We start from the raw sequence: 26008 nt of genomic DNA, 5'->3' as shown, positions 1-26008 counted from the left end.
TAAAGTTTAGAATCTCTGGAGGACAAACAAAGACATTGTTTTTGACTAAATGTCAAAATTCCAGCTCTGATTTTATGTTTTTAACACTATGTTTGACTTCACAAAGTATGATTATATTTTAGAAATGTGCAAAAATTAAACCTAAAAATATATTGTCTCTAGTCATGTAATCGCTGCAAAACACTGAAAAAAAGGCTGCTTTATCTCTGCCAAGCAGCTCAACCAGCAAAATAAGAGTTAGGCTGCATCTGCTGTACATTTCAGAGTCTGTGGGGGTACGAATGACAATGTTCTCACTGGTTGTCCATAGCTCTTCTCTCCCTCTGACAAAACACGGTGCTGCTAGCCAACACTGGGTCATAAAGGCAGAACTGAGCTGGCCCTCATTCTCTCATCCAGTAACTGATAGGGGACCCCTACAGTGGGGAGAATTGGCTATAATTAACACCAGGAGAAAATGGAGGAAAATGTGTTGCTCTAAGGTTTCTTTCTTGAATAAAGCACACAAAACAAAGGACTGATTTTGTAGGTTGTTGCTTGAGGCTATGCTACACAAAACTCCTTCCAAAAAGGGCCTTTCTTGTTTGGCTTACACGTCTCAGTCCATGATTGAAGCAATGAGCACTTATTATCTTAATTGTTTTCAGTTGCATTGTCCATTTAAATGAGATGTCAATATCCATTTGACCCAAGGTGCCTTCTAATTCTAATGTTCTATTAACATTTTTATGACCATGACATGGAGAAATTGGACGAGGCCTTTTCTAAGGCAGAGGGTCATTCAGCGCTTGAAGTGTGCCAAAATAAATCCTCCCTGCTTCAATTAATTCTTAAATGTCATTTGCAAGAGAGAGAGACAGAGAGTTATGTTCAGTGATGAGGACTCTGAACTTTAAATGCCACCAAACACCTTCCCACACTCACGCGCCATACATGTTTCCTCCCAAATTTACAATCAGTTTTTGGAAGCTCTTAATGAGTGTGAGTGGGCGAGTAACATGGTATGTGCTGATACTGGAGCTGAAGCTGCTGCTGAGACTAAAGATAAATTACTTTGATTTTAATGACTCACTCACTTTCTGATCTGTCAATTTCAAGTCTTAGACACAGGAGGGGACTGTGCTACAGTTACTTCTCACAAGTGGAGATTTAATACCTTCCATCTGCTCTATGTCACTCTAAATACACAAAAATAGTTATAGTTATGCAAGTAGTGTGATTGCAGTTGTGTGATTTTTGATTAATATTGACAGAACTGAGTCTACACTTCTGCATTAGTTCTGCTGTTAACGAATGACAAACAAGAAAATTACAAGTTTTATCTGCAACTTTTAAAGTAATAAAAAACTTACATTTTGGGTGTCAAAACTGAAGTGTTAATAATATATTAATTATATTTTATCAGCACTACTTTTCTTTTAACTCTGTTAGTGCATTTCTGTTTTCATCCCTGTTAGCTGTCAAAACAGGAGAACAGCTTTAAGAGATTCACATGTAATGTGTGCAGCTCTGTTTTTCTGAAGTGTTTGTGTTGTGACAAATAGAAGACCATCCTGCTCTTTAAATTACTTATTCTTTTATGTTTTTTTTTCTTAATTAATATAATTGGGACTAGTTCTAATTCCTTTATGAAGGGGACATTGGTATCCATAAGTCCTGGCTACGTCTACGTTTAAGTCTAAATAGTGCCAATGTGTGTGCGGATCACTTAGAGGTGTCTCATTTCACCTCAGCTGGATGGATGTTTTTGCTTTTTTTTTTTACATACATTCTCAACAGTAAACCTAAAGAAAAACACTGGGAACCTGATTCCAAAATGGCCAGTGTGTGTTCCATGTATGTTCGGTTACAACAAACTTGAGACAAGTTGTATAAATAATGTATAAAAAAATCTTTAATTCTTCTCAGATGAAGTTTAGCACACTGTCTATAAGATAATGCATATTTAAACAAGATAATCTGTACTTTAGGCCCAAATATTACCAGATAAACTTGGGATTAAAATTAAAGTGAATTGCAATTAACTTTACAAATTAATTGGTTAATCATGACTCATCATTTGACATTACGTCAAAGTTCACACCATTAAATATTTGTTCTAGGACACAGTAAATCACAATGGTTAAGTATTTTACTGATGGTGGTGTAGGCGTTTCTCCAATTATTACAAACAGTCTGGATAAGTGCTAGTGCTAAATTGTTGCTTTGTTGTGGCAGACTGCTTTTCCAAAAGTTCCTTTATTTTCCTTAGATATGTCAATTAACAACTAATCTTTACCCAGGAGTTTGTGTACAGTCATTTGTAATCATTGCACATCACTGTTCAGGAATTAAACAGATGATATATTTTTTAGTAATGAAATTATTCACAACAGAGCTGTAGGATGTTTTTTTTAATTTTTCTATTCAAGATTCAAGACTGACACTAAGACTGCGGTTATGTAAATTAGCATTAAGTGATTCAGATCATCCAGTTTCAATACCTGAAACCTTAAAACCTGAAATGAAACCAGTAACCTGACTATTAATTTATATATATATAACACACATGTATATAAAACACATAAAAACACACATTTCCCAAGATTTAATCAAAAGTCAGGCCTACTCAAACTCTGGGAAACTGGCCCCTATTGTTTACAATGAACTCCTAACATATAGGCTATTAAAATGCTAAGAAATGTGATTCTGATTATATTCTTGCTTTGTGGTGTTTTTATTTTACTAGCATACAACATGTGCTTCACATTAGATAAAAAGAAATATAGAAAGATGCGTCATCGCATACTTGCAGTACATAAGAAATATATACAAATATCAAAGCAGAGATAATGTTAGAGCCTTTTAAGATGTCACAACCCCCCTCCCACCCCACCACACACACACACACACACACACACACACACACACACACACACACACACACACACACACACACACACATATACACTCCCTTTGGCCACTTTGGATCATTCTTGTACACAATTTGTCTAGAACTGACCAACATTGTACTAATTCTACATTCGCTTGGCACAGTTGACTGAATGACTGACTGCCTCTGCATTTTCCAGAGTGAATGTCAGTCATTGGCTAAAGAAAAGCAATAGAGGGGGACCAACATTGGATCTATCAAGCTGTGAGCTCTATAAATGTAGGTCATTCTATTTGGAGAGTGTATGTTAATGACTTCTGGCCAGAAAAAAATAATAAATTGCCTGACATGTCTACTAGCATGAGTGATTCAATTAACTCCCTGTGGAAATGAATCCATAATAGTAAAAAGCAAATTATAACAGCATTTACAGCAGGTTTTCTAAGGTTCAAATGTCAAAATATGCTGCTATGTGGTGTTTTTAAAAGCAGACAGAATTATGCAAGGCATGCTATATGTTCCCTCACCAAGGACAGCAAGAACATGTGCCACAGAGCACAGAAGAACCAAGTGAAAATTTCTACATATTCTCGAACAAACTTGCACTACACAAGCCTACATCAAAACTACAGGTTTGTTTGTTTGTTTGTTTGTTTGTTTGTTTATTAAGGACAATTCACAATATACAACATTTATATAACAACATCAGTGTAAACATGCAAGTTAGCTAATATCCTTATGCTCATCTGTTCTAAAAAGTGAATCAGCTGCACAACACCCTACTTGAAATAAAAAATCCTTTATGGATCACTCAGAATGATGGAATTGGTTACTTGATGTAACTTAATTGTATTTACTTGTGTTTACCCCATGGTGCCATCTGTTAATTATTTACCCCACACAATTTCATTAATTTGCAGTGTAGTTGATATTAGCAACACAATAATATAGGTTTGAGAAACTAGGAGTGAAAATGGCAAGGACTGATTGCAGTGCAGATGGCTATGACGTTTGGGCAGATGGCACGTCAGATTGATTATGCCATAGCACTGGCTGTTGATGAATATAATGGGTGGACTGTTTTGATACAAGGATTACAAAATGATTGAATGGGGATTGAGAAACATCAGTTTTCATAGAAGGGGAAATTAAGTCTAGACTCCATGAAACTAGAAATATGAAAAACAAGATAAGTAAAAAAAAATTATCAAAAATACCAAAATGGGAAACGCTTGTTTTCTTACATAAGAAAGAAATTGTCACTCAAAATATCTAAATATTATGTCTTAAATGTTGGAATTTTTAATTCATTCATTCATCCTCTATAATCTCTTTGCGATGAGAGATACAGTGGGTCAAAAGCATACTTAGACATTGGCTGCAAGGTATGATGGTACCCTGGACAGAGTGCCAGACCATCGCAGGGCATCACCCAGTCACGGCTGATTGAATTTTAACAAATTTGATTTCTAGCAATTTGTTCAATTGGTTTGACCAAACTGAAAAATATGTTAAGATTTGTGTTCAGTAAAACTAAAATCATATGTTTCCAAAGAAATGTGAAATTATTTGTGATATGAACATTAAGGGGTTAACTCAGTGGGCCGTATTCTCAGGCAGCATTCTGCTTCATTGAGTTCTCATTGACCTTCTCTTACCTTACAGTCTTTTTTCACTGCCATGGCTTGGGCATGATACGCATTAGCAGATGCTTACTCAGGCTTTGCATCTAAGACTAAGTAACCAGTTTCCCATGTGACTGGGTTTGTACCCAGAATGTTCTGCATCATGTATGGGTGTGCTTCCATTTGGCTGTGAGGCAGATCTGTGCTTCTCCCTCTTCCCTAACACACCTGAGTTCACTCAGCAGCTGTTTGTCAGCTCCTCTGTGAGTTAAATGTGATGCGTAAGAGCACAGGGAAGGGGGGAAAAATTTTACAGAGCAAGAGGAACCATGAGAATTACTGAATAACCCTCACAGCATCAGTGCACAGATTGAAGTCTGCACAGTTCAAAATGGACTTCCATCCCATAATGTCTAGTGTCCAGAGGGGCTGGAAAGAGTGAGAGTGTGTTTTTTTTTTATTATATAAAAAAAAAACACCTATGTCCCAAGCAAGAACTTTTCCAAGCACTGAGTTGCAGGTTATAGAGCACTTAGCTTCATGAATTTGCATTGAAGGTCATGGCAGGGTTGAACTGCTGGAACACTCTTGTAAATAAGGCACATTTTAAAGTGCAAAAACTATATGGAAGTTAAACTTTATGGAAAAGGACATGCAGGAAATACAGAAATAACTAAAATATAGTAGACATATAGTCTATCACTGAATCAGTGAATATTGATTACTTTCTTGTGATTTTCACATTTCTACCTTGGCTTGACCATTTTCCCACACATGCAAAAAAGACACTTAGTAATTGCTAATACACAATAAATACACTGGCTAGTTAATTTATTAATATTATTCATAACAAACATTTTCCACTATGCATGTTTCCATATTGAAACACAGCAAGTTTCAATGCATAATTCCAATAAATACTCTTAATTCAAGAGGAAAATATTTTAAAATATTAAATACTGTCATTGGAAAGAGACCATATATAAGCAGCTTTAAACAAACAAAAACTAAATTCTCAACAACTCCAGTTTGGATGTGCACAACACAAGGAGGCACCAAATGGTGCTTGTGATCCAGAACTAACAGTCGGGCAGCTGTACTACATCTCAAAATCTCTTGTGCATAAATTCAAATCCTTCCAGCAGTGGTCGTGTGTCTAGTGTGAGGTCTTTCTAAATGAGAAAAAAGATCTAGCGCTTAAATTAAGTTAAACTCCCAATTACTAGCCTTATTTTGAGAAAGCTTAAAAAAAGTGTATATACTGATAGTGAGTATCACTGAAGATCATTGTAAGAAGTTAAAAAGCAGCCAGAAAGCAGTTTAAATGTAAAAATAAATAAGTTCCTTCTCATGATCTTGGAAAAGTTAAGAGCTATTTTGCTTATGCAGGATGCGATGTAAACTTTTGATTGGAAAGAAATGCCAGACAGATGGTCACTGATCTTTTTCCTTCACCCACAAATCTTTTTTGTAGTCCTAAGAGCATTTATATTCAATACTGTGAGTTTCACAGTTTCTCTGTTTTTGTCGATATAGACCTGGATGAAATGTGTTTTGTATGCCTCAAATACTAGAGCCATATGCGCTTGCAAAACCAGCATGGGCTGGTTATGTAAGCTCCTTATTTAAAACTACACCACTGAATTCAAGAGCAATGAAAGCCAAGAGGCTTCAGGTGTAATAAACACAAATGACGGCAATAAGAAAAATAGGATGCTGATAAGCATGTGTGGTCCACTCCTACGATACCATATCCATCTTGAAATGTATGGCACACTGTGTTCATTTAGTACACTCACAGGCCAGAAGTGACAAGCGAAGCAATTAGACCGGCATGATGGCAGCTGTTCTTCATAACGCACCCACCAGATTGTTAAAAGTCACCTCCATCAATAAATATATGTCAGCGTATGTGACTCCCCTGTAATGATACATTGTGTCAATCTCCAGTGTTCTCCAGGCTTCACAGATACTATCAAAGTCTCCTTGGGAGAACTGATGACCAAACTGTTGTGACAGGCTGATTGGTTGATGGTGAAATGACAGGATATGGAAGTGTTTTTTGAGAGAGTGAGAGCGAGAGAATGAGACCTCCCAGAAGGTGGCAGATGTTGCATCTTCAGAATCTCTCTATCAGAGGACCCTTGCGTCTCCAGTAGATTGAACAAGACACGCATAATGGGCTGCCTGAAAGCTGTATGTATTAACAGATGTTAATTACTATGCTGTGTCTTAGCAATCTTGCTGCAATGCTCTGGGTGATGCTAAGACCCTTGTCTTTCAGTGAAAACTTCTTTATTGCATCACTTGTCATTGCATTACGGAGCATCATGGACAACAATTGCTGACATTTTCCCAATAAAGAATGACTGTGCCGCACGATGGTGAGCGCCATGCACACAGTGGAGTCATTTTGTTGACAGATTGCTATATGCTTTGGTGTTATATCAAAGTGTCAACATTGTCAAGAGATTAAATTGCTCCGAATTAATAGAAGTGTCTTCTGTAGAGCATACTTGAGTGGCATTAGTGGTCTCCGTTAATCCAAGAAAAGGAACACACTACTAAACAGCAAATATGTACATGAAGAGCTGCAAAAGAAAGTGCAGCCTATGATTAAGACGTCAGGTAAATGTTTACTGAAAAATTTAAGCATAGTCCCGCTCAGTCCTCATGACCCACAGAAGCGAGCTCACCTTTGTGCTGAGAAAACACTTGGAAATTACGAGCTGTTTATCTTCCCATCTATTTTTCTTCACCTCAAAAGTTTCTCTCATCATTCCAAAAATATCCAGACACCCTAGTGAATTTCAAGATGCATCGGTTGCTGACACAAGCATTCAATTGTGCGCACACAGCATGCAAAATTTCCAGAAAAAATATATAAAACATCTCCAGGAAAGCAGAGTCACTCGAACTGAAAGTTTTTGGAGCAGCCACATGAGGCTAAAGTGTCACCATACCCAATGCTGATTGTTATCTAGACGCATAAACTATATTGCCAAAAGTACTCACCCTTCTGCCTTCACACACATATGAACTTGAGTGACATCCCAATCTTAATCCATAGGGTTTAATATGATATCTCTACCCTTTGCAGCTATAACAGCTTCAACTATGGGAAGGCTTTCCACAAGTTTTAGGAGTGTATTTATGGGAATTTTCAACTCTTCTTCCAGAAGCACATTTGTTAGGTCAAACACTGATGTTGGACGAGAAGGCGCTCTCTGCACTAAGAGTAACAAGTGTAAAAAAGAACAAAAGTGTTCTTTCGGGTTAAGGTCAGGACTCTGTGCAGGCCAGTCAAGTTCCTCCACACCAAACTCATTCATGGCTTTATGGACCTTACAAGGCTTGGATATGTTTTCTCAGCCATGGAAATCCATCCCATGAAGCTCTCTATACACTGTTCTTAAGCTAATCTGAAGGCCGGAAGATTAGCCTTAGAGGTCTGTAGTGATTGACTCTGCAGAATGTTGGCAACTTCTGTGCACTATGCACCTGAGCATCCGCTGACCCCGCGCTGTCATTTTACATGGCCTACCACTTGTGGCTGAGCTACTGTCATTCCCAATTGTTTCCAATTTTTTAATAATACCACTGATAGTTGACTGAGGAATATTTTGGAAATTTCATGATTGGAGTTGTTACACAGGTGGTATCCTGTCAAGGTAACAAGCTGGAATTCAAAGAAAGTGACCCATTCTTTCACCTATGTGTGTAGAACCAGTCTGCATGCCTAAGTGTTTGGTTTTAGGAAGTGATTTGAACATCTGACTTTAATGATTTGGATGGATAACTGAACACTTTTGGCAATATGGTGTACAAAGCCCTGTGCATTTGGCAGTAGAGCAGTCAAAGTACATTCTCTATATGATCAGGGACAAATTGGTGCTACTAATCCTGAACTACACATCCAAAATTAGTATTTAATATTGTTGCACCGATACTGATTCGTCATTCGCACAGATACTGCCACTTAAACACAGCATCTGTATCGGCTACAGAGAGCACTGATACCATGTGTGTTGGAAATCATCCCTCCTACTCACTATTCCCTACATGTAGCACACATGGCACTTTTTGGGACACATCCCATGAAGCAGATAGCGACGTGCATGTTTGCCGCTAGCTGCAATTCGAATTTATAAACAGACTGGGTATTTCACACTACACAACTGTTTTTTCAATTTGACTGGAAAAATGTCCCACACACACTCTACATGACTGGGGATAACACACAATACTACCCCAAACTCTCCAACCAAACACACAACTCACAAAATGTTTCCTAGGACACACTCACTGCGGATATTGTTTGCATGGCTATTTGTGAAGATCCATAAAGGGGGAAAAAAGAGAAAAAAAAAAAACAAGTAAAAATGTCTTTGGGTTGTGGATGGGAAAACAGTGTAAAAAGTCAGGCAAGACTATGTCTTCCCATTTGTACTTGATACAGCATTGTGGAAATATCTACTTTTTCATTGCTCTGAAATTTTACATTTTTTTATGTACACTTAATAAACAAGTAAATGTTGTTCATTCAAGCTTATTATATCGTATTTGTGATACAGAATACTGCTTTAAAAAAATACATTTATAAGTATAGCAGTATAAATATCTGGATTTATAGGCACCTGTCTAGTAGTTAAGACAGAGTTGGTATTGGTACTCTGTATCGGCACGAACATGAAATATCAGTATCGGAAGGGAAAAAAATTGTATTAGTACATCCCTAGTATTAAATATCAAAAAAAGTTCATTGTGATTGAATTGAATCATATTTATACAGGAATGGTCTAATATCCAGCATACATCTTCCCAAAGACTTAGTTTTAGAGAAATCACTGGAAACTTACAACAGTTTATGAATATTACATGAATGAAACCCTAAGTAGTGCAACTTCATTGCGGGAGAAAATATAAGGGAGGGAATATCACTTCAAATGACCACTCCTCACTGACTAGAACACAGTATGATTTAAACCCTGTTGAGCACTCACTCACTGAGAACAGTTACTTCACACAGCCAGAAGGCAGAAGGGGGGATTGGCAGAAAAAATGTATTGTTTTCTTAATTCTCCAGCTGCTATACTAATGAACTGCTGGTATTGAGAACATTGCTCATGTCCAACCTTCACACTTTGGCAGCATCGATTCAGACTGGGAGGAAACCATTAGGGATGTGGTTCAAGGAACCCTGCTAGGCCCCTAAGGCATTTTTTTTCTTCTTTCAAAGATATTTGATCTTTAGTTTTGCCTTCTATATTGAACATAGTCTTGGCCGTTTCCTTAGTCTTTTCAAGGGCCTCATCCAATCAAGTCAAGATCAGAACTGCAGCTGCATTCAGTCCATCTGAGGAGATCCATATGCAAACGTGGTCCACATCACTATAAATTAGCTTGACACACCTACTTTAGACGCCATCAAATCTCTGGCCAAATCCCAGGGAAGACTGACATTTCCAATCCAACCCAATTTCAATTCATAGGCTTATAGGCTATGCTTTGCAAAGATATTCAGACTCTATCTATTAGGGAGTTTGGGAAATTCCAAAATGATGCATGAAGCTTTTTTAAAACGTTAGTTTACCCTGAATCCTATGGCCAGTGCTAAAACATCCAAACGTAAATGTGTGACAAAAAACAAAGCTGATAAATGATACAATCGGATGTTTGCATAGAATCAGATGTACAGAATAACCTTACAATAACTTAACTGGCATATCTTTTTAATTACATATAAGTCCAAATTTTACACACACTAAGGCTAAATGCATGACATTAACAGATGTATGGTGACTTCAAATGTGTAATGCTTAAAGTTTGTACTTTATATATAAAAGAATCGTTCAGAATAATAGCAAAAACCTTTATTTTATTTATTATTAAAAAATAAAATGGATCAAAAGCATGCATACTTCATTGCTTGGCTTTTTAATAGCTTAACCTGAATCACACATACAGCAGCCTTCCACACGCTTCTCACAATATTGGTCACATTTTTTGGCCATTCCCCCTGACAGAATTGTAGTCCGTTCGTGTTCTCTGGGATTCAGATGAGGACTCTGTGAGAGCCACTCCAATACATTCAATTTGTTGTCTTGAAACCACTGTGTGATAGCTTTTGGGGATACTTAAGGTAAGGCTCTATCTGGAAGATCCATTTGTGACCAAGCTTCAGCTTTCTGGCTCATGCCTTGAGGTACTGATTCAGCTTTTCTAAATAATCCTCCTCCCACATAATGAATCTACATTCTGAAATTGTAGCCGGGAAAGTATTTTTGGTTTTATAGTAGGACCCTTTGTCCTTTGTGTACACCCCTGATTATTATGGCCAAACAATTCAGTTTTTGTTTCATCTGACGAGAGAACATTATTCCAAAAGCTAGGCCATAGTCCTGGTGGTCATGGGTAAACTTTGATTTGGCTTTTATATGCTAGCCTTGGAGTAGGGGCTTTTTCTTGTACAGCAGCATTCCAGGCAATAGCAATGTAACAACCTCTTAAATGGTGGATGTAGACTCATGTCTGATTGCTTGGCTTTGGACTGTCGGTAAACCCTGATAACCCTGATACCCTGAGAGGCAGTAAGCTTGAACTTTCAAATTTACTTCACTGTCAGTGAAGTAAATTTGAAAGTTCAAGTTTACTGCCTCTATTCATATCACAGGTCATTTTAAAACTGTTTAAAGCAGATGCACTTCAAGTTGACACAATGCATTGAATTGTGGAAAACTGAATGGGAAAACGTAATTCTATTGCCTTTTGCATTTTTTTCTTCCCATATATGGTTTAATTTAAATTTATAAACAGTTTGTAAGTGTTGTCGGCTTTAAATTGGATTTTTTAAAACTCCATTATCGAAGCCACTTTGCTTCCTGCAAAACCCAAAGAAGCTTTTGTCTTGAGCTTAAGATCAATGTTTTGCTGAATATTAATAATTCCCAAGCTGTAGGTCTTAATGAATTCTTGTAATATTTGCTGGTAGTTTGTTCTTTATATTTGCTTTTCAACATTAACAAGCTTTCTCTTGCTCCTCAGAAGCTCAGAGCACAACGCTGTTCATACTTCACTCCAAGGATAGAGCAGAGGGAATGGTTTTTGAATTTCTGGCCTATTGGACACTATTAGACCTTTAAATGAAAGACTTATTTTTTTTGCCTCATCTGTGTCACAGAAAGGTTTTGTTGCAAACACAAAAATGGCCTTGAATCACGTTAGCAGCATGCAGCAGAAGCTGTTGAGAAGTGCTTTCTCTGCATACCACCATCATGCAAATATAAAACCTTGTTATAGTCATGTTTTTCCAACTTTAGCTTTAAATTCCTGCAGTCTTGTTACACTGTGTTCCAGTGCATGCTAATAATGCTTTTTCTCCTTCATTTTGGTTACCATTACAAGTTACCATTGTTGACACATGCAGAGGAATGTTCCTGCAGTGACAACATTCATCTCTAACTTACTGAGATTTATTTTCAACATAATTTTCTTTCAAAGGCTTACAGACTTCTTGCTGGCCTCTAGTTGGATGGAGCAGCTTGATTTTAGCATTTATTAATGCAATGACACCTGTCATGTTTGAACTATAACTTCATCTTTTGTACCTTTCTCATGATCTGTGCATTCAAATAACATCATGGCTGCACTGCTTCAGAGTCACGTTGAAACCCTTTAGCCGGTGACTCTTTACTACCTGACTTTGCCAACCAAAGACACAAGAATGCCTTTAACCTGAAGCATTCTGTCATTGTTATTGAACCATTGAGAGTATGTGCAGGCTAAGGCCATGCAACTAATTGGAAGACTCATTAAGGTAAAATTGCACACATGAATTAATTAAAGTCTGCAGGAGTGAAAGGAGCTCATTTGGATCAGCTTCTTTCCAGGTGCAATAAGCCATTTTAAGCACCAAAAGCAGTAGAACAATATATAAAAGCGATTTATTTATATTTCTCCTATAATGTGTAATGCTCGGAATAAAATCCAAAAATCTTTGAAGTCCATGGGTTTATTCTCAATAGATCAAATTCATTCATTATCTGTAACCGCTTATCCAATTTAGGGTCGCAGGGGGTCCAGAGCCTACCTGGAATCATTGGGCGCAAGGCGGGAATACACCCTGGAGGGGACGCCAGTCCCTCACAGGGCAACACAGACACACACACATACTTTCGAGTCGCCAATCCACCTGCAACGTGTGTTTTTGGACTGTGGGAGGAAACCGGAGCAAACCCACGCGGACAACAAACCAACTCCTCACAGACAGTCACCCTGAGCGGGAATCGAACCCACAACCTCCAGGCCCCTGGAGCTGTGTGACTGCGACACTACTTGCTGCGCCACCGTGCCGCCAATAGATCAAATTTCTCTACTTAAAACAGGTTGAGTACAGAAACATTCAGGCCACCAAGCCTCAGTATAAAGGAGATTTCATAACATCAATATTAACTAGAGAAAAAGCCATTGCTTCTTTATGTAACAGCTTCTTACAATGTTGATTAAAACAAACTGACAACTTAAAATCTATTGGCACATTTGATAAGTCCACAAATTTTGATTTCATACTAAATATATAAAGTGCTGTTAATGTGAATGCCCCCAGGCTTATTGTCTTCTTTCCTTATTCTAAGCATTTAGTTTTGGCTCACTGTGTACACAATTTCCACAAACTAAAATGGCCCAATTCGGCAGCCAAACAAATAATAAATCAAGCAGAACATAGTGTTGGCAGTAGAGTGCCTAATCGCAGAACAGAAAGTGATAGTGGTAACTTGTACAACATCTATCCACCTGATCTACAGACCTGCTGTTCTGTGAACGAAAAGTTATGTGTTCTTCCTCATAAGTATCCTCATGTGTTCTCTCTCTATTAATAACTCTATGTCAAAAGATTAAGCTGGATTTCACCTCCTTCAGTTCCTCTAACATATGCTGTGGAAAGCTACTGCACAATTTCAGTTTATTATGAAATAAAATACAAAGCCCATTTCCAGAAAAGTTGGTTTACTGTAACAAATGTAAACACTGCAAAATGTTTAAAAAAAAGAAAAGTAATGATGTGCAAAGCATTTAAAACTAATTGAAGATAGTGGAATACTACATAATTTTTTGTAAATACATAATGCTGCTAAACACTACAACAATTTACTTACAAAGAAGAATGGCCAAGCTACAGTTCATTTTGTCAGCTTTATCCCTCGAATTAAACTAGACTACCTTCACAAAGCTCTGGTTAGCTCGTGCACTCTGTGCCCTTAGCCACAGAGTGTATGTGCGAGTTAGGGAGCAAGTTGGCGGGAGCTGCAGCACAGATTCCGGATTTAAAATCAGGCATCGGATGCAGATTATATGAATGACAAAAATCCCAACACACACACACCAAATATTCACTGAATTATGTGACCAAAGCTCCAAAACTCTAAAACTGGTATTCAAGACAGCCCTAATAAGTACACAGCTAAAATGTTAGCAATTGTGAAGTTATGAGGGATCACTGGTTACTTGCACATCTGTGAAGGCACTGTTAATGCTAAATGATTATATATACACACACTGCATGTGGACGCACACACACACACACACACACACGCTTAGCCTGACATTTTTGGGAAAGGCTTTGCTTATTTCAGTAAGACAAGGCCAATTCACATTCTACATGAGTTACAACAGTATGGCTCCTTAGTAAGTGCTAAATAATTCCAGACCTATCACCCACTGGAAAAAAAAATCTCATTGAGAAACACTATAATGGACTGTGTTTGATCTGATTGAGAAGCTTAAATCCTATAACAAGCAAGGGAAAACATTTAACTTTCAAATGTATAGCAAGCGATCTCCCCAGTTTCCCAGAGTCGTTAAAAGTAGATGTAAAACAGAGGTAAACATATATCCCAAATTATTTGGAATGTGTTACTGGGTCAAATAAAAATGTGCAAAATAAAAAATTAGGGTTTAACTGGTTTGCACATTGTCATATGTGTGCTAATATTAAACTTATTTTCAAACTGTGTAATTGTAAAGGTTTTGGACCTTGCTAGTGACCCAGTCTCTTTCTCCACATGGCAGTGCATCATCTACGTCTGACATATCATTAAGAACCAGGTAGAAAAGTGCACAGCTGGAGATTGTACAACTGGAACACATGCTGCACTCCACACAATTTAAGAACCTGTCCTCCATAAAAGCCAGAAAGGACACTGTAAGGGCACTGACACTATATTCCTCAGCTTATTCTACCTCAGAAGGGAATCTAGAACAAAGTCCTAGATCACAGTACAAGTATTCTCCCATTTCCATCTTGATTTATATTAGTCTAAATCACTAGCAAGTCATTATTATGATCCACTCTGAAAAACACAATCCAACAAACACTTCTGTCTGTCTTTCATTTCCTTTAGTGCTGAGAAAGATCCACTACTCAAATACCCATTTATAGTGGATCACATGGGGGTCCTGATCGACTGATAAATATGTAACTCTGTATTTCATCAGATCAGTTTCCTATAAAAAGATCAATCATAACCTTAAAGCCACTTCCTTACTTCTATATGCATTGCACATTTTATCAACTCCACTGACCATACAGGTGCACTTTATAGTTCCACATTCCAGACTGTGGTCCATCTGTTGTGTTGCATGCTTTGTTAGCTCTCTTTATCTGTCCTTCAATACAAATGCCCCCCAAAAAAGAACCACCACAGCAGGTACTACCAGGGTGCAGTTACACTGATGTGATGGTAGTGTGTGTTGTGCTTATACCAGTGGATCAGACACATTAGTGCTGATGGTGTTTTAAGTCCATCAGCGGTCACTAGCTCTCCCCAGGATGCTGTTTGATGGATGTCCAGCAGGGTTCAAAAACCATTTCACTTGTACACACTAGCACACCACAACGTCAGTTTTTCTGCAGTGCTGACAATGATCCATCACCTAAACCGTACCTGTCCTATGGTGGGCCTGTGGGAGTGCTGACCATTGAAAGGTGGCTAAAAATCATGCAGAACCACAGATGGACTACAGTCCATGTCAAAAAGTACACTGTGCTTCTGTATGGTAAGTGGAGTTGCCAAAGTGTGTAGAAACAAGGAGGCAGCAATAAAGTTATGGCTAATTAACATATAGGTTCAACTTGTAGTTGACAAGGGGGCCAAAGCTCTTTGTTCCAGCCTTTCAGTTTGACATATAGCTGCATTATTCCCTCCTTCTTTGAGACCGCACTGGGTTTCATTTTACAGCTTTAAAAAAATGTTAAAATGCCCATGAAGTTTGACTTTCCTGCACATGCACAATTGCAAAACAAGACCAATAAAGCAAAAGGAAATGGCTGCATGCATAAACAAATGTGCAGGGTGAAGCCATCTGGGTTTTGCAACAGAATGACTCATCTGGTCTGTGTTCTGTCAAACAAATATCTTCTAGCAGAAATGTATTGAAACAATTCAGACACCCTTTCTACATCCATTTCCATCCTATTGCAAACAGAAGCTCTTATTTTATGCAGCTGGAAAGCCAGCAGAATACGAATGAGCCCCAGAAGGATGTGGCATTGTGATGCAACCCTTAATCAAATTTAGGCAACTTTGAAATATCAGCATTCTCTCTGACATTCCATAGATCTCAGATTTCTACATTTATACACTCCATTAGGAGTCCCAGTGGACATAAGCTCCTTAGAATGGACATGAAAGTGAGGAGAGACCAAGAGACGATCAATTTTAAATGACTAAGCATTTCCACTTTTGCAATTATGACAGCAGTTCAAAAAAGCCACGGACTAAAATAAAAACACAATTGCAAGTGAGAGGGTGTGTCCTTCTTGAAACAAAATCTTATTTAGCCTTAACTTAAACACTGAGAAAATCCAAGCAAAATTGATGAGTTTAAAAAAAAGAAAAATTAAAATGAAATGAAAAGACAAACTTTGTTAAAGCTGGTGGTGATGTAAGGCACTCAAACACTGTAAACATTAAGTTTCCAAAAAATACAAATCTGCGCACCCCCCGCCCCCCCCCCCAACCCTTTTTATTTTTTCTATTTTTTTCCAGTATGTGAAAAGCCAGAGTCATTCATTTGATTGTACTTTTCCACTAGGTTTGCTGGTTTTGTTGGACAGCCCAGCAGGTCAATCTACAAGAGACTCTTACTGTGTAACTGACTGACAACCATTGTTGAAATATTCATGCACAAGCATTGCCCAAGACAAGTCGCAAGTGGAGCTATTTCCACTTGAAGCCTCACACATATGAGGCTAAAATGAATAGAATTTAATCCCTTTAAGCATATCATGCGTCTAATATTTTAGGTGACATCACAGGTGAAATAACAATACCTTCTACTTAACCTTGAAAAGTCAAACAGAACTTTATTAGATATAGAACTGTCAGGCATTTTCATGAATGCACACAGATGTTAAAGTGTAAAGGCATTGATCACTACTGTTAACATTATCATTGTGTAAAGCCAAGGTAACATTAGCTAGTTTGTAAATTATGAGACTAGCACTTTTACCATTTGTAGTAGCATCAGGACAGTTTTGGTAAAATTTGATTCTGGGCTACCGTGGATCAGAGTATGAGAGGTGGAACTGATCAAGATGCGTGTGGCCTAGCATAACGCCATTTTTGGGACTGGATGTCACAATACACCAAAGGTTCCGCTTAAAAATATTACCTCATTCATGGATTACAGAACTATTTAACCAATTAGTAGCACAAGAAGCAACATACACTGTCCAACTAACATAATTGTTCAACTAGCTTGACTGTATGTCATAAACATGAACACATTTTAAGTTTATTACCTGCAACACACTTTATTAAAATATAGGTAGGAGTAATAGGGGAAAAAAGTACAAAGTATATTCAAGCTACACTGTTTTGAATTACTCTAAAATAAAGACATGTATGCATGACATGATTAGGTATAAGATGAACATCCACCTAAAAGAAGATTCTTCAAGATTAGATGGTGAAGAACTTTGCATTTTCTCCCTTTTCTCACAATATTATGTACCAAGGATGGTTAAAAATTAGACACCGTTGAATGTGCATGAGCTTAGACCAGATGGCACTTCATGACAACCTCCATGCTATAGAGAGTAATATAACCACATGCGCTTAAAAGTACGTGGAAACACAGATTCAAGAGACTTAAATCACAGATTCATTTTTCTTTTATTTTTAGCAAAATACGCCAGTTTATTCCCCTGCAGTAATATGGCTTTTAGTAGCAGTATTGTTAAATTGCAGTATTTGTTCGAAAGATGCTTGTAAGACATGGACACGGTACAAATAAAACTGAACTACCCTTATGTAACAAGAACTGTGCAAGATTTCCTTAGATGCTAGAAACACAATACATCTTAAACTGACAGAGAAATCATGGGACCTGCAAAAGACACACTGACTGGCAGGCATTGTTGTACTGCTCTGGCCAAAGCTTTCAAGCATCAACTACAACACAAAACCACAAAAGCCACACACAGAACGCCTACAAAAGTAAAGTCTTTGTTAATAATATCCACAGTACACGGTTTTAAAATGCCATATCAGTTAAAATGATTTATATTTCCTTCCCATCTTGTCAAGAATATATACAAAGCATTCTGACAGAGCATCTGTCTGGAACTAGTTATTTACCTTTAAAGTAGCTATACATATCTGCTGACATCCATATTCATGTTTAAATATTATGCAATACATACATTTGCTATTGCTGAACCAAAGAGAGTGACCTAAAGAAAGAAGTAAAAGGGTTAATTTAAGAAAATGTAACATAATGAATCTTTCAGAAATCTACAATAAAAGTAATTTTACGTAATGTAAAATTCTATACCAATTGAATTTATTCTTAGTGCTTCAATATTTCAAAGCCAAAAAAACATCCAGGAATCTCACTCCAGGCACAGCAGGTAGTGTTGCAGTCACACAGCTCCAGGGGCCTGGAGGTTGTGGGTTCGATTCCTGCTCCAGGTGACTGTCTGTGAGGAGTTGGTGTGTTCTCCCCGTGTCCGCGTGGGTTTCCGTCGGGTGCTCCGGTTTCCTCCCACAGTCCAAAAACACACGTTGGTAGGTGGATTGGCAACTCAAAAGTGTCCGTAGGTGTGAGTGTGTGAGTGAATGTGTGTGTGTGTCTGTGTTGCCCTGTGAAGGACTGGCGCCCCCTCCAGGGTGTATTCCCGCCTTGCGCCCAATGATTCCAGGTAGGCGCTGGACCCACCGTGACCCTGAACTGGATAAGTGGTTACAGATAATGAATGAATGACTATCATCTCTCTCAAATCACAAAACAAGATCAAGAAATGATAAACCAGACAAATTACTACAACAACTAACTGCCTCAAAATTCCTGACATTGGATTTCATGCCATTTTCAAATGGGTTGAGAACAACATTTAATAAACAACAGCTGTCATTTCAATATTTTCAGCACAAAGCTGTCACTGTTTACGCAACAAGGTTCTTGCCTCATTCAATATGCAAAAAAACATGCTTTGTAATTGTAAGTATGTAATGAATGTGATTAGTACTTTTAAGATGGTAATTCTCATTTTTACATAGGTAATTACAAAAATAATTTGAAAAAAACAATGCTGTGAAAAACGACAAGGGGGAGATGGATTTAGATTTAAAGAAATGTAAAGATTTAAAGAAATATTATGTAAGAATTGGCTGTTTTGTTTCCTGAGCACCCCCTACCTGCTGCTGAGTGTAATAAATGTTTACAGTACTGTCATGAAATCAAGTCACATCTCACTCTCTCTGGATATTAACATCAGTCAAAAATAGCTCTTGGGGCATCAGCCTATGTTGAGACTGTGGAATGTGTGTAATCGAATAATCGCTTGGGTTCCACTGCCACAAAATGTTACTCTAGCCATTTCAACCACACAGCAACCCACAGAAAAGCACTTGGAATGGATGGCTAATGCAAAAATGTGAGATAATCCAGCTAAAGATAGCAGTTGCAAACCTTGGCTCACTGCTCAGTAACTCTCAGAAACCTGATTATAACACTTAAGCCAACAATATGTATCACCAACACCGCAACACATGACGAAAGTTACAATGCAAGTTACTTACTGCTCCAGCTTGTGGCCTCATGTCTGTTTCAGCTCATTCTACCGTGTGAATTCAGTCAAGTATTAACCTTTGTACATCTGCTCTCTCCTTCTTTCTCTTCCTTGTTCCCTCTGCCATAATGTCCATGCTGGCAATACAGAGCTATATTCTTCTTGTAGCTAGGTAAGCACCCGTGAGATGTGCGCCGTAAAGCATTATGCATTTCTTCAATCCAGCAAACATACTTGCTTGCTTTGAAGAGTTTTTGTTGCTGTTAGTACAAACTGGATTCCAAAAAAGTTGGGACACTAAACAAATTGTGAATAAAAACTGAATGCAATGATGTGGAGATGAATAATGTCAATATTTTATTCGTAATAGAACATAGATGACAGATCAAAAGTTTAATCTGAGTAAATGTAACATTTTAAAGGAAAAATATGATTCAAAATTTTAGTGTCAACAAATCCCAAAAAAGTTGGGACAAATAGCAATAAGTGGCTGGAAAAAGTAAATTGGGCATATAACGAACAGTTGGAAGACCAATTAACACTAATTAGGTCAATTGACAACATGATTGGGTATAAAAAGAGCTTCTCAGAGTGTCAGTGTCTCTCTGAAGCCAATATGGTAAGAGGATCACCAATTCCACCATTGTTGCGCAGAAAGATAGTGCAGCAATACCAGAATGGTGTTACACAGCGTAAAATAGCAAAGACTTAAGTTATCATCATCAACCGTACATAACATCATCAAAAGATTCAGAGAATCTGGAACAATTGCTGTGCATAAGGGTCAAGGCCGTAAAACTCTACTGGATGCTCGTGATCTCCGGGCCCTTAAACGTCACTGCACCTCAAACAGGAATGCCACTGTCAAGGAAATAACAGAATGGGCTCTGGAATACTTCCGGAAAGCATTGTCAGTGAACACAATCCACCGTGCCATCCGCCGTTGCCAGATGAAATTCTACAGTGCAAAGAGGAAGCCATTTCTAAGCAAGCTCCACAAGCTCAGACGTTTGCACTGGGCCAGGGGTCTTTTAAAATGGAGTGTGGCAAAATGGAAGACTGTGTTCTGTGGTCAGATGAGTCACGATTTGAAGTTCTTTATGGAACACTGGGACGCCATGTCATCCGGACCAGAGAGGACAAGGATAACCCAAGTTGTTATCAACGCTCCGTTCAGAAGCCTGCATCACTGATGGTATGGGGTTGCATGAGTGCTTGTGGCATGGGCAGCTTCCATGTCTGGAAAGGCACCATTAATGCAGAGAACTATCTTCAGGTTCTAGAACAACATATGCTCCCATCTAGACGTCATCTCTTTCAGGGAAGACCCTACATTTTTCAACAAAACAATGCCAGACCACATTCTGCAGCAATCACAACATCATGGCTATGTAGGAGAAGGATCCGGGTACTTAAAAAATGGCCAGCCTGCAGTCCAGATCTTTCACCTATAGAGAACATTTGGCGCATCATAAAGAGGAAGGTGCGACAAAGAAGGCCCAAGACGATTGAACAGTTAGAGGCCTGTATTAGACATGAATGGGAGAGCATTCCTATTTCTAAACTTGAGAAACTGGTCTCCTCTGTCCCCAGACGTCTGTTGAGTAGAAGGGGGGGTGCCACACAGTGGTAAAAAATGGCCTTGTCCCAACTTTTTTGGGACTTGTTGACGCCATGAAATTTTGAAACAACACATTTTTCCCTTAAAATGATGTATTCTCTCAGTTTAAACTTTTGATCTGTGATTTGTGTTCTATTCTGAATAAAATATTAGATGTTGGCACCTCCACATCATTGCATTCAGTTTTTATTCACAATTTGTTTAGTGTCCCAACTTTTTAGGAATCCGGTTTGTAATTGAAGGGAAAAAAAACACACCTTCCCCTTAGGTGAAATAGCCCACTGATTTCTGATATTTGCTATAAAAATGTAACCTTTTTGCTAATGGAAACTTAAGATCATTCCTACACAAGCATAATTACTCCCCACCATACTGACAGTCAGCTCTTTGCAAGTATATTGTTTGCTGTGAGTAGTGAACCTGACCATCATGGCCATTGATATAGTTATAAAGACCTACTGCAGCTCACGTAGCAGGTACTGTCTGTCGCTGTGGGAACGCAGTCACATCAAGAAACAGCAGGGTTGTCTGAGACTGTTCAATTTTCCTACACAAAGAAACTGGTGCAAGTTATCAGTTAATAACAAGAACCTTTAGAAAGGCCTGTCAAGATAGCCAGTTTTTTGGTGGTCAATATACTGTCTCTGAAATAATAGCGATTTATGATATTACTGTCAATATAAGACCATTGTATGCTATAAGGATATTCCATAATAATAATAATAATAATAATAATGCAATTACAGGCCTTTAAAAAGCAATGAACGTTTAGAAAAAATATAGTTAAGAATATTCCAACATAAGAAATGGAATATAAAAAAGTGTGTCTATACTCTAAATATATAGACAAAATAAATTCAGAGTTTACAAACGAATTGGCCTAGTAGCCCCAGTACAGAAATATTGGTGATGTTTATTCTTATGTAAACAAATATGCAATTAAACACAATGGGCAACACTGATATAGGCAAAACTGAGGTAAAGTCTATATACTGTATGAGAAGTTGATGTATTTGTGACAGGCCTAACATTAGAATAGGAAACTGAAACTGAGCAAGATACTGCACTGCAGTGTTCTAGTGCATTGCCTGTGATACTGCTCCTTTCAAGTAAACATATCCCCAAAAAAAAAAAAAAATATATATATATATATATATATATATATATATATATATATATATATATATATACTTATATATATATAAGTAAATAAAATGTTTTGGGTTCTTGGCTGTACAAGTCTTGTTTTCATTTGACCTTAATTATATGATGAAGTCAAGCTTTGTAAACAAAGGTTGAGTCTATGAAAGAAGCATCAATTAGATGACATTTAGAATGCTACTATCTACTGTTAAACTTGAAAATGCTTAAAAAAACTGAAATCCTTCCAAGTTAAACTTCAAGATTAGTTACATCTGATGGAGTACCTTTTAATTAAGAAACAGTCCTCAGAGTTCAGTACATAAAACTGATTAACCAATATGTGAGAAGTAGTAACAGGCCATGTATTGGTGTAATAGAATAATATTCCAATCAAGCATAGCCTAAAAACAGATCTTTGTGCCCACAAGTTAAGCCAAGTTCTCATTTTGCATGGTATATTAGGAAAACCCCTTTTACCTCTTTGATTACTCATTGGACTGCGTGGAAGATTTACTGCAGTAGCTGCTAGTTAATATCCATGATTGTAGCCTGAAGACATGGGGAATGCAATCTATTATGGATACATTTACCTCAACTCAGTAGAATACAGAGGGACACCTGAATATTACATGGTACTTTTGTTAGATTAGTGCTAGAGCTAAATCCTAGATGTGATTGTCATGTTGAGAGGAAGATGAGAATGGTTCATATGTCAGTTCTTCATTCCAGTTTTTGATGAATATTTATTGCATTTTTATTCATTTCTTTCAGGTTCACTGATGCATCTTTCTTTCACTATACAGCTTTAGAATTATTTGTCATAGGCGGGGCCTAAAGCCTGGAGCCCTTAATGAAAGTTAAGGGTCAAAGGGCTACGTTAAAAGTTCCATAATTTAAAAGATCTAATGCTATGATGAACACTGGGATTTTAGGCAGAATACTGAATGAAGACATTCATGTTTATCTAGATCTAATAGCCCTGATTCTCAGCACAGGACAATGAAGATAACAGTGTCTCAAGCAGCTGTTTACAGGGGATGTTGCAAAGACAGTGATTCCATCATTTAAGCCAGTTTAATAGTCTAATATTAAGCATCAATGGATGGTAAAAATGTGTATGTAATTTATAATGTATATATAATGTATATATATGAAGTGGTGGATGATATGAGAGTCAGTTTATTGAAAAAGCAATATACATTAACTAAGTTTTGCGGAATGTCGCTTTTCCTACATTCCCATAAATAAGATTTGTTCACTTTGGCACAGTGATTAGTATTAGTCATGAAGTTTCTTAATTACTGCACACTTGTCTCATTATTTTGATGGCAATGGGCTGTTCATATCTGGGGTATCACTTATCAATTTCACTTTAAAAATGTTCCACACTCCCAGTGTTTTAAACAGCAACACTCATTTCAGCTATCATTGTACTAATTTATTATGCCCTTTAGACAAATCTACTCATGTTCCCATTTTGAATACCAATCGAGTTCCATGTTCTAATTCACCCTTGAAACATTAATATAGGCTTCTGTAGGTTCTGGAAATTTTGGGGTGCTGAAAATCACAGCTAAATATTCCTTAACAACCAACCACATTCTTTGTTTTGTCTTTAAGACAGCAGTTACCTTAAGAGACCTTTCAATTTCTACTTTAATACCTGAGGCAGAAGCTGTTAATGTTCAATGTATTGCACACTGTTCTAATGCCCATTGTCAGAAGGTTCTGTAACCTCTTTGCCAATTAGTATGAATATATGCTAATTCTTTAGTCATCATTCTTATGCATGCTTTTTTTGGGGGGAGGGGGGCATCCTTGAATATATTCACTGATTTACTCAGAACTTTGCTTCTTGTCATTAGTTTTACCATGGAGATTCATTACCCTTTCTGCTGCTCCTGCTGGTGAAGTCCTTTGGCAATACACAGTATCACAAGTTTGCATTTGACACTGTCCTTGTCAGACTAATTATTATTATAGAAAATTACACAGAAATGAGGGGAAAACTCTGGTAATCTGGGGCTATCAGAACAACTACAGCTTAATGATACTTAATGGAATGTAATATACACTATACTATCAAAATTACAGGAACACATGCAGTTTAATAACTTGCAGTGTACTGTGTGTGCTAGCCATCCACTTTCTGTAATTTGTTGACAGAAGACCCCAGCTCTGGACCCCATTAAGTATCTAAGATTTGTGATGCTGAGTACTGTGTTAAAAGTTTTAGGCTAATACCTCTGGGGTAAAATTATAGAATCACTACAGTGAGGATGTTCAACCAGCATTTGTCCTTCTGGTTGAACATCATTAAAAAAAAGACCTATTGTCATGGAATAACTGGACATCCTGCCTTTGAAACACATCACACTAAGTCAATGAAATTATTTCAACTCCAAGCAAATCTGAAATACAGTATGTGTCAAAAGATGTCTGGTGTTCTCAGTTAGCTTTTTAAATTGTAGTGCAGGTATAAACAAAATTGGAAAATAATGAAAGGATAAGGTAAACAAAGGAAGATATCTAAGTGTCAGGATAGAAACTCAAAGTAATATGCCTTAAAATATTGACTCTTTTCGCCCAATTGTTTTTCACTTTTATAGTGTATTTTCTATTTTTGGGATGGAAATGAAAGAAATCGGCTGAATGTAATGAGATTCACATAAAGAAGACCCAAACAAATAGCAGCATTAACAACTAAACAGAAGAAAACAAGGTTACATTGGGCTAGAGAGAAGCCAAGGAGTATGCATGAAAGTGATGTTCAGCAAACAGCTAATCCACAAGTTGATGCTGGAAATTTGTCTGATGTCGTTCTCATGAAAAGTAGAGATTAAAAAAAAAAATCTAATATCCCCTCTGAATTATAAGGGATTGATTGTCCGAAGTGACCAAGAAGCTGCATTCATCTGTCATTACCAAAATAGTCAATGCAAAGATGTACACTGAAAGATTGTACACTTCTCATTCCATCAATAAAAAAATAAGTTTGGTGATTAATTTTTCTAGATGATAATTCATCTACAACACAGCAAAGTGTGTCAAAGTTTTCTTTAGGATATCATCTCAACCAGATAACATAGCCAGCAAACAGTACAGAAAATGTGTTACAGAAATTAAACAAAGGAAGTTGGCATCAGATTAAGCAGGATGATTTTTCACTAGCAATACCCATGTATCAAATGATTTTAGCCAGAGGAATAGGAATAAGACTACTCTTCTGCTGACAATTCTATAAGATTTTCCTCAATATAATTGCATATAATTGTTTCCTCTATTTACTATAGACATGGACAAACTCCCAAAATTATTCAAATTAAAATTAATTTGTTTGAGGCATAGTTTCACAAACACAGAACATCAAATAATATTGTTTAGAGCAAATGACTAAATAACTAACCCAGAGGTGGTTCCATCATTTGTAACGGATAGTATCCCGACGTACCAGACTATGAAATTAGGAGATAGATGTCTACAAAAGTTAAATAAATGTGGAATATTTTCTGGCAAAACAACCACTGGGTTGCCACTAAAACTGGTACACCCACACAAGAGAAAGCAGAGCACAACCTAAAGCAGGGGAATATGTTACATGGGTTTTCATGCCGTGAAACAGGTTTGAGTACAGCATGCATCTGATCCCAGTCTTCATATTCCCATAGCAACAT

The sequence above is a fragment of the Hoplias malabaricus genome, chromosome 10 (genome assembly GCF_029633855.1).
Source record: "Hoplias malabaricus isolate fHopMal1 chromosome 10, fHopMal1.hap1, whole genome shotgun sequence".
In the NCBI taxonomy this organism is placed as follows: Eukaryota; Metazoa; Chordata; class Actinopteri; order Characiformes; family Erythrinidae; genus Hoplias; species Hoplias malabaricus.
This window is presented reverse-complemented; position numbering follows the sequence as displayed.